This window comes from Pongo abelii, chromosome 16 (genome assembly GCF_028885655.2).
Source record: "Pongo abelii isolate AG06213 chromosome 16, NHGRI_mPonAbe1-v2.0_pri, whole genome shotgun sequence".
NCBI lineage: Eukaryota > Metazoa > Chordata > Mammalia > Primates > Hominidae > Pongo > Pongo abelii.
The window spans coordinates 3,801,294-3,814,796 of record NC_072001.2 but is presented as its reverse complement, the minus strand read 5'-3'; positions in this window follow the sequence as shown (position 1 = coordinate 3,814,796).

The following is a 13,503-nucleotide window of genomic DNA, read 5'->3' as shown; positions in this document are numbered from 1 at the left end:
TTCCATTCTATTCCACTATACTCCGTTCCACTCCACTTCACTCCACTCCACTCCATTCCAATCAATTCCATTCCATTCCATTCCATTCCATTGCATCCCTTTCAACTCCAATCCATTCCATTCCACACCACTCCATTCCACAGCACTGCACTCCTCTCCACTCCATTCCATTCCATTCCATTCCATTCCATTCCATTCCTTTCCACTCCATTCCATACCCTTCCTTTCTTTCCAGAGGTTGTCACTCTGTCACAAAAGCTGGAGTGCAGTGGCTCAATCTCAGCTCACATTTCTTTTCACCATTCCATTGCATACCATTCCATCCCATTCCATTCCTTACTATTTCACTCTTATCCACTGCACTCCATCTCTTTCCATTGTATTTCATGCAAGTCCACTACACTGCAGTCCAGTTCACTCCACTCCATTCCACTCCATTCGATTCCACTCCACTCCATTCGATTCCACTCCACTCAGATCCACTCCATTTCATTCCAGTCCATCCCACTCCAATCCATTCCATTTCACTCCATTCCTTTCATTTCCATTCCACTCCATTTCCTTCTACTCCCCTTCACTGCACTCCATTCCATTCCACTCTACTCCAGTCCATTCTACTCCATTCCACTCCTCTCCACTGCACTTTATTCCAATCCATTCCACTTCATTCTACTCTTTTCCATTTAACTCCATTCCACTCCCCTCCCCTACATTCCATTCCACGCCATACGAATCCACACCATTCCACTGCACTCCACTTCACACCATTTCACTCCACTCGATTCTACTCCAGTCCGTTCCATTCTATTCCACTCCATTCCTCCCGAATCCACTCAACTCCTTTCCACTCCACTCCATTCCATCTCATCACATTCCATTACACTCTATTCGACTCCACTCCACTCCAGTCCACTGAATTCCTTCCCATCCCATGCCATCCCATTACATTCCTCAGCAGTCCACACTACTTCACTCTTCTCCACTCCACTTCTCTCCATTCCGTTCTTTTACATCCCATTCCATTCCAATACACTCCACTTCACTTCATTCCAATTCATTCCAATACATTCCTTTCCATTCCTTTCCATTCAACTCCATTCCACTACAATTCAATGCATTCCATTCAAGAAAATTCCACTCCATTCCAGTCCACTCCACTTCATTCAACTCCATTACACTCCATTGCAATCCGAGCCACTCCACTCCACTCCATTCCACTCCATTTAACTCCAGTTTATTCCATTCCACTACATTCCATTCCTCTCCATTCAACTCCACTCCACTCAGTTCAACTCCACTCCATTCCATTCCTTTCCATTTCATTCTATTCCTCTCCCCTCCACTCCAGTCCACTCCACTCCATTCCATTCCATTCCTTTCAACTCCAATCCATTCCATTCCACACCACTCCATTCCACGGAACTCCACTCCACTCCACTCCATTCCATTCCATTACATTACATTTCATTCCTTTCTTTCCACATGATCACACTCTGTCACAAAAGTTGCAGTGCGGTGGCACAATCTCAGCTGACATAACCTTTCACCATGCCATTGCATTCTATTCCATCCCATTCCATTCCATGCTATTTCACTAAACTCGACTGCACTCCACTCTATTCCATTCCACTCTATCTCATTCCACTCTACTCCATTCTAATCTACTCAACTGCACTCCACTCCACTCAATTCCACTCCATTCCATTCCACTCCTTTCCATTCCACTCCATTCCATTCCCTTCCTGTCCACTTCATTCCATCCCACTACTCTCCACTCTATTCCATTATATTAAACTGCACTGCACTCCATTCTACTTCACTCGATTCCACTCCATTCCATTCCATTCCATTCCATCCCACTCCACTCCTCTGCACTCCATTCCATTCCAATTCATTCCACTCCTCTCCACTCCATTCCAATCCATTCTACTCCATTGTATTCCACACCACTCCATTCCATTCCGCTACTTTCCACTACACTTCGCTTTACTCCACTCCACTCCATTCCATTTCACTTCGTTCCATTCCTCTCCATTGGAATCCACTCCACGCCATTCCTCTCCACTCCATTCCATTCCATTCCATTCCATTCCAAACCACTCCACTCCACTCCATTCCATTCCACTCCACTCCACTCCATTCCACTCCAATCCTTTCCATTCCACTTCACTCCACTCCATTCCACTCCATTACACTCCATACCATTCCATTCCATCCCACTCCAATCCACTGCACTCCTTTCCATTCCATTCCATCCCACATCACTCCACTCCATTCCAATCCATTCCACTCCATCCCACTCCACTCCACTCCATTCCATTCCATTCTATTCCATTCTGCTCCTTTCCACTCCACTCCACTCCATTCCATTTCACTGCATTCCATTCTTCTCCATTCGATTCCACTCCACTCCATTCCACTCCTCTCCATTCCAGTCCTTTCCATTTCATACGACTCCATCCACTCCACTAAATTCCGTTCCATTCCACCAATCTCCACTCCACTCCACTCGATTACACTCCACTCGCTTCCAATCCACTCCATTCCACTCCACTCCATTCCATTCCATTTCATTCCACTCCACTCCATTCCATTCCATTTCATTCCTTTCCACTCCACTCAATTCCATTTCACTCCATTCCAATCCACTCCACTCCATTGCAATGCATTCGGCTACATTCCACTCTATTCCACTCCATTCCATCCCTTTCCATTTCATTCCGCTCCTTTCCACTCCATTCCACTCCATTCCAATCCGCTCCACTCAATTCCAGGTCATTCTTTTCCATTCCATTCCATTCCACTCCATTGAACTCGATGCCCCTCCAGTCCTCTCCATTCCACTCCATTCCATTCTATTTCAATCCATTTCATTCCACTCCATTTCACTCCACTTCTTTTCACTCCACTCCATTTCACTCCACTTCTTTTCACTCCACTCCATTCCTTCACATTACTCTTCACTCCAGTCCACTCCATCCCATTCCACTCCATTCCCCTCCCCTCCATTCCATTCCACTCCACTCCTCTCCATTCCTTTCCATTCCACTGCATTCCATTCCTCTCCATTCAACTCCATTCCACTCCACTCAACTCCACTGCATTCCATCCCATTCCATTTCATTCCATTCCACTCTACTCCACTCCACTCCATTCCACTCCAGTCCACTCCACTCTATTGCTTTCCACTCCACTCCATTCCAATCCACTACATTCCATTCAATTCCATTACATTACCTTCCACTCCACTCCACTCCTTTCCACTGCAATCCACGCCATTCCACTCCTCTTCAATCCAATCCATTCCATTCCATTCCACTCCATTCCATTGCATTCCACTCTACTCCCTTCCTGTCCAATCCATTCCATTCCAATCCATTCCATTCCGTTGCATTTAACTCAATTCCACTGCACCCCACTCCTTTCCCCTCCCCTGAACTCCGTTATAATCCATTCCACTATATTCTGTTCCATTCCACAGCATTCCATTACCATCCACTCCATTCCATTCCCTTCCACTCCATTCCACGCCACTCCACTTTACTCCACTCCACTCCACTCCACTTCACTCCACTCCACTCCACTCCACTCCAGTGAATTCCATTCCATTCCATTCCACTCCATTCCATTCCATTCCATTGCATCCCTTTCAACTCCAATCCACTCCATTCCACACCACTCCACTTATCTCCACTCCAATCCATTCCATTCCCTTCCTTTCTTTCCAGAGAATGTCACTCTGTCACAAAAGCTGGAGTGCAGTGGCTCAATCTCAGTTCTCCAATGCACTCCATCCCTCTCCATTGTATGACATGCAAGTCCACTACACCGCAGTCCAGTCCACTCTACTCCATTCCACTGCATTTGATTCCACTCCACTCAGATTCACTCCATTCCATTCCAGTCCATCCCACTCCAATCCATTCTATTTCACTCCATTCCTTTCACTTCCATTCCACTCCATTTCATTCTACTCCCCTTCACTCCACTCCATTCCATTCCACTCTACTCCAGTCCATTCTACTCAATTCCACTCCTCTCCTCTACACTGCATTCCAATCCAATCCACTCCATTCTGCTCTTTACCATTTAACTCCATTCCACTCCACTCCCCTCCCCTCCATTCCATTCCAATCCATTCTAATCCACACCATTCCACTGCATTCCACTTCACACCATTTCACTCCACTCAATTCTACTCCACTCCGTTCCATTCTATTCCACTCCATTCCTCTCAAATCCACTCAAATCGTTTCCACTCCACTCCATTCCATCTCATCATATTCCATTACAATCTATTGGACTCCACTCCACTCCAGTCCACTGAATTCCTCCTCATCCCATTCCGTCCCATTACATTCCTCAGCACTCCACACCACTTCACTCTTCTCCACTCCACTTCTCTCCCTTTCGTTCTTTTACATCCCATTCCATTCCAATGCACTCCACGTCACTCCATTCCAATCCAATCCAATACATTCCTTTCCATTCCATTCAACTCAATTCTACTCCAATCCAATGCATTCCATTCAAGAATATTCCACTCCATTCCAGTCCACTCCATTCCAGTCGACTACATTCCATTCCATTCCACTCCACTCCACTCCATTCCATTCCACTCCATTCCACTTATCTACATTCCGTCCACTTCACTCCACTCCACTCCATTCAATTCCACTCCATTCCATTCCACTTCATTCCACTCCACTCCCCTCAATTTCACTCCATTCCATTCTATTCCATTCCACCTCACTGCACTCCATATCACTCCCCTGCACTCCATTCCACTCAACTCAACTCTATTGCACTCCACTCCACTCCATTCCATTCCATTCCATTCCATTTCATTCCATTCCATTCCACTCCTTTCCAGTACATTCCAATCCATTCCACTCGACTCCACTCCACTCAACTGAACAATTCCATTCCACTCCATTACATTACATTCCTCTGCATTCCATTCCATTCCGTTCCATTCCACTGCACTCCAATCCACTCCACTCCATTCCACTCCATTCCACCGCACTGCACTCCATTCCATTCCACTCCACTCCATTCCACTCCATTCGAATCCAACCCATTCCACCCCACTTCATTCCCTTCCACTTCATTCCACTCTGCTGCACTCCATTCCACTCCACTCCATTCGACAACAATCCACTCCATTCCATTCACTCCATTTCATTCCACTCCACTCCACTCCATGGCATTCAATACCATTTCATTCCCCTCCATTTCACTCCACTCCACTCCATTCCATTCCACTCCATTCCATTCCACTCCAATCTTCTCCACTCCACTCCATTCCATTCCACTCCACACCATTCCACTCCATTCTATTCCACTCCACTCCATTTCAATCCACTTCATTCCATTCCATTCCATTCCATTCTGTTCCACTCCATTCCACTCCACTAAACTCCACCCCATCAAATCCACTGCATTTCATTTCATTCCATTCCATTACACTACTTTAAATTCCACTCCTCTCCACTCCGTTGCATTACACTCCATTCTATTCCACTCCACTCCATTCCACTCAATTCCACTTCACTCCATTCCACTCCATTTTACTCCACTCCATTCCACTTCATTCCCTTACATTCCATTCCACTCCTTTCCCTGCCAATCAACTCCATTCCTTTCTATTCCATTCCACTCCATTCCATTCCCCTCCAGTCCATTCCACTCAATTCGAATTCACCCATTCCACCCCACTCCATTCCCTTCCATTTCATTCCACTCTGCTGCACTCCATTCCAATCCACTCCATTCCATACACTCCATTTCATTCCACTCCACTCCACTCCATGGCATTCCATTCAACTCCATTCCATTCCACTCAATTTCACTCCACTCCACTCCATTCCAATCCACTCCATTCCATTCAACTCCAATCTTCTCCACTCCACTCCATTCCATTCCAATCCATACCATTTCACTCCATTCTATTCCACTCCACTCCATTTCAATCCACTTCATTCCATTCAATTCCATTCTGTTCCACTCCATTCCACTCCACTAAACTCAATTCCATTCCAATCCACTGCATTTCATTCATTCCATTCCATTACACTACTTTAAATTCCACTCCTCTCCACTCCGTTGCATTACACTCCATTCTATTCCAATCCACTCCATTCCACTCCATTCCACTCCACGCCATTCCACTCCACCCTACTCCACTCCATTCCACTTCATTCCATTACACTCCATTCCACTCCTTTCCCTGCCACACAACTCCATTCCTTTCCATTCCATTCCACTCCATTGCATTCCATTCAATTCCACTTAACTGCATTCCATTACACTCCACGCCACTGCAATCCACTTCATTCCATTACATTCTGTTCCATTCCCCCACATTCCACTCCATTCCACTCCACTCAACAGCACTCCACTGCACTCTATTCCACTCCACTGCATTCCATTCAAATTCATTCCATTCTAACCCACTCGATTCCATTACACTCCATCCCACTCCATGCCACTCCATGCCGCTCCATGCCATTCCATTATATTCCATTCCTTTCCATTCCACACTTTTCAACTAAAATCCACTCCATTCCATTCTATTCCATTCCACTCCGTTTCACTCCATTCCATTCCATTGCACTCCACCCCACTCCATTCCACTCCACTTCACTCCTTTCCCTTCCATTCAATTCCATTCCATTGCTCTAAATTCCGTTCCATTAAACGCCTTTCCATTCCACTCCATTCCTGTCCATTCCAGTACGTTACACTCCACTCCACTCCATTCCACTCCATTCCATTCCACTCCTTTCCACACCACTGCATGCCATTCTATTCCACTCCACTCCACTCCTCTCCATTCCATCTCACTCCATTCCATTGAATTCCATTCCACTCCATTCCATTCCATTCAGTTCCTTTCCATTCCTTGCCACTCCATTACACTCCACTCCACTCCAATGCATTCCATTCCATTCCAGTAAACTCCACTGCATTTGATTCCATTACATTCCATTCGATTTTATTCAATTCCATTGCATTCCACTCCATTCCAGTCCTATCCATTCCATTCCACTCCACTCCAATCCTCTCCATTCCACTCCATTCCACGCCATTGCACTACCTTGCATTCCACTCCATTCCACTCCACTGCCTCCCATTCCATTCAACTCCATTCCACTCCACTCTATTCCACTGCACTCGATTCCACTCCACTCCCTTCTATTCCATTCAACTCCACTGACTCCCCTCCTTTCCACTCCATTCCGCTCCATTCCTTTCTTTTCCATTCCATTCCATTCCATTACTATCCAATCCACACCTCTCCTTCCCACTCCACTCCATTCAATTCCATTCCATTCCATTCTTCTCCACTTCACTCCCTTCGACTCCACTCCCCTCCATTCCACTCCAGTGCACTCCATTCCGTTCCATTTCATTCCACTCCACTCATCTACACTACATTCCACTCCAGTCCACTCCATTCCATTCCTTTCCATTCCATTCCATTCCAATCCATTCCCTTCCACTCCTCTCCACTCCACTACACTGCATTCCATTTCATTCCATTACATTTCACTAAATTGCATTCCTTTCCTTTCTTTTGGCAGGATATCACTGTGTCACTCAGGCTGCGGTTCTATTGCACAATCTCACTTCACATTACATGTCAACATTCCTTTACATTTCATTGCATTGTATTCCATTGCATTTCATTGCATTCCTTTCCATTCCATTCCATTGCATTCCATTCCACTCCTTTAAATTCCATTCCATGGCACTCCTTTCCATTCCATTCCACTCCACTCCACTCCATTCCATTTCATTATATTCCACTCTACTCCACTCTTTTCTTCTCCACTCCACTCTACTCCATTCCATTCCATTCCACTCCACTCCACTCCACTTCACTCCATTCCACTTTAGCCCAATCCAGTCCACTCCATTCCACTCCACTCCACTCCAGTCCACTCTATTCCACTCCACTCCACTCCACTCTATTCCACTCCATTCCGCTCCATTCCATTCTGGTTAATTCCTCTCCACTTCTCTCCACTCCACTCCAGTCCATTAAACTCCATTCCACTCCACTCCATTCCATTCCACTCCACTCCACTCCTCTCGAATCCACACCACTTCACTCTACTCTATTCCATTCCATTCCATTCCATTCCATTCCACACAATTGCATTCCATTCCATTCCATTCCACTACATTACATTTCACTCCTTTCCTTGCCGTTCCATCGCACACAATTCAATTCCATTCCATCCCACTCCTCTCAATTCCATTCTACTCCACTCCACTCCATTATACTCCACTCCATTCCATTCCACTCCACTGCATTCCACTCCACTCCACTCCACTCAGTTCCTTTCCATTCCATTCCTCTCATTCCATTCCACTTCACTCCACTCCATGCCACTGCATTCCACTCCAATCCATCGCACTCCACTCTTCTCCACTCCAATCCCCTCCACTCCACTCCATTTCATTCAACTCCAGTCTTTTCCATTTCACTCCTTTCCTTTCCTTTCCATTCCATTCCATTCCACTCCTCTCCGTTCCATTCCACTTCTTTCAACTCCGTACTATCCTCTAAGCTCCACTCCACTCTATTCCTTACATTACATTCCTTTCCCTTCCATTCTATTCCACTCCACTCCATTCCCCTCTATTCCATTCCACAGCACTGTATTCCATTCCGCTCCACTCCACACCATTCCACTCCACGCCACTCCATTCCACTCCACTCCATTCCATTCCAATCCACTCCAATCCATTCCACTCCACTCCACTCCTCTCCACTCTATTCCACTACGTTTTATTCCTTTCCACAACACTCCATTCCACACATTTCCACTCCATTACATTCCACTCCACTCCACTCCATTCCATTCCACTCCTTTCCATTCCACTCCACTGCACTGCATTCCACACCACTCCACCACATTATACTCCATTACACTCCACTCCACTCTACTCCATTCCATTCACCTCCACTCCATGCCTTCCCACTCCATTTCATTCCATTCCATTCCACTTCGGTCCCCTCCATTTTATTCCATTAAGAAGTTTCACTCTATTCCATTCCATTACAGTGCTTTCCGTTCCATTCCATTCGACTCCACTCAATTCCACTCCATTCCATAACACTCCATTCCACTCCACTGCCCTCCATTCCACTCCACTCCACTCCACTCCTTTCCACTCCACTCCATTCCAATCCATCCCAATCGCCTCCACTCCTCTCTTTTCCATTCACCTCGACACCATTCCTTCCCACTCCATTCCATTCCATTCCACTCCTCTCCATTCCATTCCACTGCTTTCCACTCCATTTCGTTCTATTAACTTCCACTGTATTCCGCTCCATTCCATTCCATTCCATTCCAGTGCATTCCATTCCATTCCATTCGATTTCACTCCATTCCATTCTATTCCATTCCGTTCCACAACACTCCATTCCATTCCTCTGAACTCCATTCCAATCCACTCTACTCCATTCCTTTCCAATCTGCTCCATTCCAATCCACTCCACTCCATTCCACTCCACTCAATTCCACTACACTCCACTCCACACCACTGCCTTCCACTCCACTCCATTCCAGTCCACTCCTTCCCAGTCCACTGCACTCCACTCCACTCCACTCCATTACACTACATTTCATTCCATTCCACTCTACTCCATTCCATTCCATTCAATTCCACTCCACTCCATTCCCCTCAACTCCATTCCATTTAACTCGATTCCATTCCATTTCATTCCGTTTCATTCCATTCCAATCGTTCCATTCTACTCCACTCCATTCCAATCCATTTCATTGCATTCCACTTAACTCCAATCCATTCAACTCCATTCCATTTCATTCCCCTCCACTCCACTCCTTTCCACTCCATTCCATTCCACTGCATTCCATACCTCTCAACTCCACTCCACTCCAATCCATTCCACTCCACATCTATACATCCCACTGCATTCCATTCCATTCCACTCCTCACCATACCATTCCAATCCACTGTATTCCATTCCATTCCATTCTATTCCACTCCTCTATGTTCCATTGCACTCCTCTTCATTCAATTCCATTCCACTACATTTAATTCCATTCCACTTCTCTCCATTCCATTCCACTCCACTCCATTCCACTGCACACCACTCCACTCCATTCCACTGCACTCACTCCAGTCCACTCCTTTCCATTCCTCTCCACTCCACTCCACTCCATTCCATTCCCTTCCATTCCACTCCATTCCATTCCATTCCTTTCTTTACTCAGGATTTCACTCTGTCACAAAAGCTGGAGTGCTGTGGAACAATCTCAGCTCACATTTCTTTTCACCATTCCACTGCATTCCATTCTTACCCATTCCATCCCATTCCATTCCATTCTATTTCACTCCTCTCCACTCCACTCCACTCCATTCCATTCCACTCGATCACATAACATTCGACTCTATTCCTCTCCACTCCTCTCCATTCCACTCCACTCCATTACATTCCATTTTACTCCATTGCATTCCATTCCTTTCTTTGACAGGATATCACTGAGTCACCCATGCTGGAGTGCAGAGACACAATCTCAGGTCACATTACATGTCATCTTTCCATTGCATTGCATTCTATTCCATAGCATTCCTTTGCATTCCATTGAATTCCATTCCATTCCATTCCATTCCACTTCGTTCCACTCCACTCCATTACATTCCATTACATCAGATTTCATTCCACTCCATTCCACTCTTCTTCTCTCCACTGCACTCCACTCCACTCCATTCCACTCCATCCCATTCCATTCCCCTTTATTCCACTGCATTTCCCTCCTCCCTTCTCCACTCCACTTCATTCCATTCCAATCAATCCCATTCCGTTCCAGTCCATTCCTCTCTTCTCCACTTCACTTCCCTCTACTCCACCCCAGTACACCCTATTCCATTCCGTTCCTTTCTTTAGAGAGCATCTCACTCTGTCACCCCGCTTGGAGTGCAGTGGCACAATGTCAGCTCACATTCCATTCCGTTACTTTCCATTCCTTTTCGATTCTTTCCTTTCTCTTCCACTTTGCTCTGCTCTACTATGATCCAATCTGCTCCATTCCACTGCATACCATTCCATTCCATTCCATACTATTCCATTCCACTCAATTCCACTCCGCTCCACTACAATCCATTCTATTCCACTGCATTCCATTCCATTCCTTTCTTTTGACAGGATCTCCCTCTGTCACACGTGCTCTAGCGCAGTGGCACAATCTCAGCAAATATTTCTCCATCCAATTCCCTTCCGTTTCATTCCGTTTCCTTCCACTCCACTCCTCTCCAATCCACTCCATTCCATTCCACTCAATTCCACTCCGCTCCACTCCAATCCATTTCATTGTATTCCATTCCATTCCATTCCATTCCATGCCATTCCATTCCACTCCTTTCTTTCGACAGGTTTTCCCTCTGTCAAACAGGCTGTAGCGCAGCGGCACAATCTCAGCACGCATTACTCCATTCCGTTCCGTTCTGTTCCATTCCATTACATTCTGTTCCATTCCATCCCATTCCATTGCACTCCCTTCCACTCTACTCCACTTCACTCCACTATATTCCATTACATTGGATTCCGTTCCACCCCATTCCACTCCTCTCTACTCCACTGCACTCCACTCCACTCCATTCCATGGCACCAATTCCATTTTGCTCCATTTCACTGCACTCTACTCCACCCCACTCCACTCCACTTCCTTCCATCCCATTCCATCCCTCTCCATTCCACTCCATTCCACTTCACTCCACTACACTCCTGTCCACTCCATTACATTGAAACCCATTCCATTCCTCTCCATTCCAATACACTCCACTTCACTCCTGTCCTTTACAATCCACTCCATTCCATTCCATTCCATTCCATTCCATTCCACTGCATTCATTCAATTCCTTTCCTTTTAGAGAATCTCACGCTTTCTCTCAGCCTGGAGCACAGAGGCACAATCTTAGCTCACATTTCATTATTCCTTTTAATTTCATTGCATTCCTTTCCATTCCATTCCATTCCACTCCATATCATTCCAGTCCATTCGATTCCATTCCATTCCATTCCATTAAACTCCACTCCATTACATTCCATTCCATTACACTCCACTCCATTCCATTCCATTCCATTCCATTCCATTCCATTCCATTCCATTCCATTCCATTCCATTAAACTCCACTCCATTCCATTCCATTCCACTACACTCCACTCCATTCCATTCCATTCCATTCCATTACTCTGCACTCCACTCCACTCCACTGCACTCCATTCCACTCCACTCCATTCCATTCCATTCCATTCTATCCTACTCCATTCCATTCCACTCCATTCCATTCCATTCTTTTCTTTCCATAGGATCTCACTCTGTCACAAATGCTGATATGCAGTGGCACAATCTCAGCTCATATTACTTATTACCATTCCATTGCATTCCATTCCATCCCACGCCATTCCATTCTATTTCACTCTACTCCACTCCACTCCATTCCATTGCATTCCACTCCGTCCCATTCCATTCGACTCCGTTCCCCTCCACTCCACTTCACTCCATTCCATTCCTTTCTATACCATTCCATTCCATTCCGTTCCACTCTATTCCATTTCATTTCATTCCATTCCAATCCATTCTATTCCATTCCATTCCATTCCATTCCATTTCATTTCATTCCATTCTATTCTATATCTTTCTTTCGACAGCATATCACTGTGTCACTCTAGCTGGATTGCACTGGCACCACTCCATTCCACTCCACTCCACTCCACTCCACTCCACTCCTTTCCATTCCATTCCCTTCCATTCCATTCTATTCCTTTATTTCCACAAGATCTCACTATGTCACAAAGGCAGAAGTGCAGTGGCACAATCTCAGCTCACTTTAGTTTTCAGCATTCCATTGCATTTCATTCCATCCCATTCCATTCCATTATTTTTCTCTCCAATCCACTCCACTCCACTCCATTGCATTCTACTCCGTCCCATTCCATTCGACGTCATTCCACTCCACTTCACTCCATCCATTCCACTCCATTCCATTCCATTTTACTCCAGTGCATTTCATTTCTCTCTTTCGACTGGATATCACTGTATCACCTAGTTTGGAGTGCAGTGGCACAATCTCAGCTCACATTACATGTCAACTTTCCTTTGCATTGCATTCTATTGGAATGCATTCCATTGTGTTCCATTCCATTCCATTCCATTCTATTCCATTCCATTCCATTCCATTCCATTCAATTCCGTTCCATTCTATTCTATTGCATTCCATTCACTTCAAATCCATTCCACTCCTTTCCACTCCACTGCACTCTGCTACATTCCATTACATCCGATTCTATTCTACTCCATTCCACTCGTCTCCACTCCTTTGTACCCAACTCCACTCCATTCCACTCCATCCCATTCCAATCTGCTCCATTCCACTGCACTTCTCTCCATCCCACTCCTCTCCACTTCATTCCATTCTATTCCACTCTATTTTACTCCACTCCAATTCACTCCACTCCAC